Source organism: Octodon degus, unplaced genomic scaffold (assembly GCF_000260255.1).
Source record: "Octodon degus isolate 3935 unplaced genomic scaffold, OctDeg1.0 scaffold00067, whole genome shotgun sequence".
Classification (NCBI taxonomy): Eukaryota; Metazoa; Chordata; class Mammalia; order Rodentia; family Octodontidae; genus Octodon; species Octodon degus.
Window position 1 is genome coordinate 6,532,945 of NW_004524643.1, and position 5,050 is coordinate 6,537,994.

The 5,050-nt window shown below is 36.5% G+C and overlaps 1 pseudogene; it reads left to right on the forward strand.

Moving 5' to 3' along the window:
• Positions 1 to 497, forward strand: LOC101580637 (annotated as a pseudogene).
• The last annotated feature ends 4,553 nt before the right edge of the window (positions 498 to 5,050 follow it).

Genomic DNA, 5,050 nt, shown 5'->3' on the forward strand with positions numbered 1-5,050 from the left:
ATGGTGGGTTGGAAAACAGCCAACACCGCCAATGTGTGTGGGGCTATCTTCATCCATTACTGCATTTACTTCGATCCCAGGAGGTGAAGTGATCCCAATTTCAAGAACAGGCTTAAAGAACAAAGAAAGAAATGAAAGCCAAGGAGAGAGCTGGACTAAGTTACTTGACCTTCAAGATGCTGAAGCTGTTCAGAAATTTTTCCTTGAAGAAATACAGCTTGCTGAAGAGTTACTGGCTCAAGGTGAATATGAGAAGGGTGTGGGCCATCTGACAAATGGAACGGCCATGTGTGGACGGCCACAGCAGCCGCTGCAGGTGTTGCAGCAAACTCTTCCTCCACCATTGTTCCAGATGGCTCTCCTTAAGTGACCAACAATTAGTCAGGGAACTGTAAGTGCTCAAAGCTTGGCTGAAGATGATGTGGAATGAAAACAAATCTCAGCGTAATAAAATCTCAAAAAGATTTTTAAAATTTTAAGCTCAGAAGTTGAACAACTGGGAGAATAAGGGCAAATATGCTTGCTACTGTCCTACACTGAAATCTACCAAAGTCAATGTTTACTTTGTGTAGACCATTTGTCTATTATTCATTTTTCCCAGTGGAAAGTAATAGAGAGCTTTTCATTTTCTAAAAACACTTTGAGTTACCAAACTATGAATTTTATTTATTCCTTAGACCTGCAGTTAAAAAGTACACACATATCATTAAAAAACCCAGTGCTTAGCTTTAAAGAATAGACAAAAGGGCTGGGATTGCAGCTGAGAAGAGTACTTACCTAGTGTGCATGAGGCCTTAGTTTTGGCCCCACCACCACAAAAAAGGAAAACAAAGTGGAAAAATGTCGAAGAGTGGTGAATGTACATTTTTAAACCTAGCACATATAAATGAGAGTTGGACAGAGATTTCATTGTTTTTGAAAAGTGTTAAAATGAGAGATCCCTTCATTTTATTTACTCTTAAACATGTGTGGTATCCTGCTACGGTGTACTGATGGCTCCACCTCTGTTCTCTACCAGTTTTGAGCGGTTTTATTTAAATCAGTGTACTCACCATTTCTGGGTATTTGTTTTCTTTTATTTTAAGTATATGCAACTACCAGTAGTATTGGGAATTAGATCCATGTACCTGTTCTCACCTATGAGTGTCACCAGTTGGAGTCTACTCACTCTCATTTCCAAAACCAGGGAATCAACTTTGGTGACCTCGAAGTGTCTCTTTCTGTTTCTCAAGCTCTGGGTTCTGTCGAGCACCTTCAAATTCACCTTCGCCTGAGAAGTGTATTTGGGCAACTGGAACTTGCATTTCTTTAATATTCTGAATTTTGCATGCTTGCCTTAGAAATTCTGAATTGATCTTTTGATTTTCACTGGAATTGGATAATTCTGTGACTGCAAATTTTTAAATTAGTCTTTAAGGTAACTGAGATCAACTGCCTTTAAAATTTTAATTCCCTTTTTTCTTTCACTTCCGTATGTTTCAGGTTGATTAATTTATCTCATACAGTGAGAGTGAGATGTAATACTGACTAAAGAATAGCGTTTGTGGGACCTCTTACTCTCACAGTGCTATTATCTGACATTTCAGAATTGAGACTAAAGATCTTTGGTACTTAAAGGAAAAAGAGAGAGAGAGAGAGAGAGAGAGAGAGAGAGAGAGAGAGAGAGAGAGAGAGAGAGAGATTCCATCTTTCCATACTGGAGAGGCTACATGGAAAAATATATTTGTCAGTTTACACTCTGCCAGCAATACAGAAGGGTCCCCTTTACCCCTCAGCCTCACCAGCATTTGTTATTAGTTGATCTCTTGATGACAGCTATTTTTCCTGCACTGAGATGGTATCTCAGGATTCTTTTAATTTGCAAGTTCTTAAATGACTACTGACTAGTGATTAACATCTCAGATGCCTATTTTTGTATTGGGTCTTTAAATTTGGGAGTCTGCTTTTTTGTTTTTTAGTTCTTTATACATATTTTTCCCATAATTTTATTGATAAACAAATAGCAATGAGACAGTTTCAAATCAAATCGGTAGGACAGTTTCAATAATTCACACACTGCATACATACTTCCTAGTGGTTAATTGCTGTACAAGATGTGGACTTGATATCCTATTTACAAACACCATTAGAACAAATTGCTCTATTCATTAAGAGAATGTAGCTATATATCTATCTAACCACTTTGAATATACAGATACAAAATGGACATTCATCTGTATTCCCTTTTTTTGTTAAGTTCTGTTATTTGAATATTATAAGTGTGTAAACTCAGCAAAATATTCCAAAAGAGTCCAGTAGTCCATAATAGTATTGGGTCTTCCACTTCACTGACAATGTCAGAAATTGTTGACCTGAGTCCCCTATAGCTCAACATAACAGCATGGCTTTACTTCTTATATTTTGTTTTTATACTTTTCTGCTGGATGGTTAAGACCAAGGTAAAGCAGGACCTATACAACAAGAGTTGTAGCTTTTGGGTCTGATAAAGTCAGTGAAATCCCCTCAGGATTTATCCTGAGAGCCTGTACCTCAGATTGTAGAACCTTTGTCAGTGTCAGCCATGTGGATGAGTCACGGCCATTGCTTGGCCAATGTGCTCTGTGAAAGCCTGAGAGAGTGTTTTCTCTCCATGTGACTCTCCTTGGGCACACTCTACATCATCGATCATTTTCCTCTTTGGCCCCATGATCTCCTTGACCAGAAAATTTGGGACACTACCGAGTTACATGACGTTACAGTACAAGTTCTCATATGTCCTGAGTCTTAATTGACCTTAGAAGGCTAGGGCCAAAATGTTGGCTTTCCTTGCAGACCTCCTTTTTCTCTAATTTTGGTCTGCAAACTTAGGTTGTTAACCATCCAGAAGACAAGCTTGTTGTTATTATCGAACAACTTATGCTGCTAAGCTTAATCTCACTAACTGTCTGCATATCAAACATCTTAGGCATAATATGGAACAGGTATTTTTCATCAAGTATTGATATGTTTAACTTTAAGTCCCTACAGAATATGATAAAAATCATGTAAAAATTAGAATATATTTTAAAAATAGGCATAAAGAATTATATATTTCTTATGTTTACACATAAGTTCAAAAATCTCACCATGTACAACCTTGAAGCAGGACAGTCCCACAATATTCCTTTTCCTGTCTCTTGCTTTCCTTCACCACCCCCTTCTTCTTGAACAACCATCTACCTGAAAGATATCATAGCAGTAACTGGCATGTCATGACAAGCAGCCCAAAGCAGAATGACAGGCACTCCAAGCATGAAACTACTATTACAAATTACCATCTGCAGTGCAGTAGCTTAGTTCACAGGTATCAGTATATATAGTTAGTCAGGGTGAGAATCTTTTCAAATATCTGCTAGATTAAAAAATCTTCTGAAGATTGTCAGGATCATTGCCTTGCTCATCTTCTATATATAACTGTATGGCTTGACATTGTCATGTTTCCTAGCTCTTAGTTCTTTACATATTGTAGATACTAGTACTTTGAAGAGTAACTGTTAGAAAGTTTTTCTCATTCTATGAGTTGTCTTCTCACTCTGTTGGTGGTTTCTTTTGCTATTCAGAAGCTTTGATGTATGTGATCATAGTTGTTGATTTTTTTGGTAATATTTCCTGTGTGATTGAGATTTTGTTCAGTCTCTGCCTATACCTATATCTTCTAAAGTTTTACCTCTTCTATCTTCCAGTGGATTAGGTGTTTTTGTTTTTATATTTATATATTTGATCCATTCTGATATTAGTTTAGCATCCATGGAAAGGGATATTAAATTGGCACGATCCTATTCATTGATTCTGGAGTTATTTCTTGAGCAACTGAAGTTCTGTTAAGAAAGATCTTGCCTGTACCTGTGTCTTCAATGATTTTTCCTATTTTGTCTCCTAGTAGGGTAAGTGTTTCTGTTTTGACATATAGATCTTTGAGTCACTTTGACTTCAGTTTAATGCGTGATGAAATACACAGGCCCAGATTCAATCATCTGCCTGTGGACAGCCAGTTTTCCCAGCATCATTTTGTTAAAAGAGTCTATCTTTCCTGCCAACACATAACTTTTGCTCCTCTATCAAAAAGCAAGTGTTTGAACGTACCTGGGTTGTTTTTGATTCTCTAGTTTGTTTCATTGATCCACATGTCTGTTTTCATGCAAGTATCATGATGTTTTTATCAGTATAATTTTGTAATATAACTTGAAGTCCAGGCTTGTGATGTCTCCTGCTTTGTTCTTTCTCCCCAACACTGCTTTTGTTATTCTGGGCCTTTTCTAATTCCATATAAAGTTTAGGGTTGTTTTCTCTAGTTCTGAGAGAAATTCTGATTGTATTTTGATTTGGGATGTTAATAAATCTGTATATTAGCTTTGGAAGTATAGTCATTTTGACAGTGTAGGTCTTGACTATCTGGAAACAGGAAATATCTTTTCATTTTCTGGCGTGTTCTTTGATCTTTTTAAAAGAGTACTATCATTTTCATTGTATAGTTCGTCCCCAACTACAGACATATGAATTGTGAATTTTCACTGATACAAATAGACTTCACCTTACACACACAGGTAAATGGGAAATAAATCACAGAATTAGCTCACGTGTCTGGCAGACATTGTCACAGTTGTGTTGCTGTGTGCTTACTGTATTTAAAAGTAAAAATGGTTTATTTATAACATTTGTGTGAGTGTTTGTTTTTTTACGATATACACTGTATGCTTGTGTCAAAGGTTCATGAAACTCATTTTGTAAGACTTATGAATGAATGTGACTTACAAACATTCTCTTGGAATGGAATTTATTTGTAAGTTGGGACTTACTGTTGAGATTTCTCATTTCTTTCTTTAGGTTAACTCCTTAGTATTTAATTGTACTTGATGCAATTGTGAATAGTCTTACTTTCTTGTTTGCTTTTTGATTTGTTCATTTTCAATGTACAGGAATGATATTGATGTATCTGTGGTCTTTTTGTATTCCTCTACCTTACTGAATGTGATTACTAATTTTAGAAGTCTTGGGGCTGGAGAGATGGCTCAGTGGTCTAAAGCACCTACTT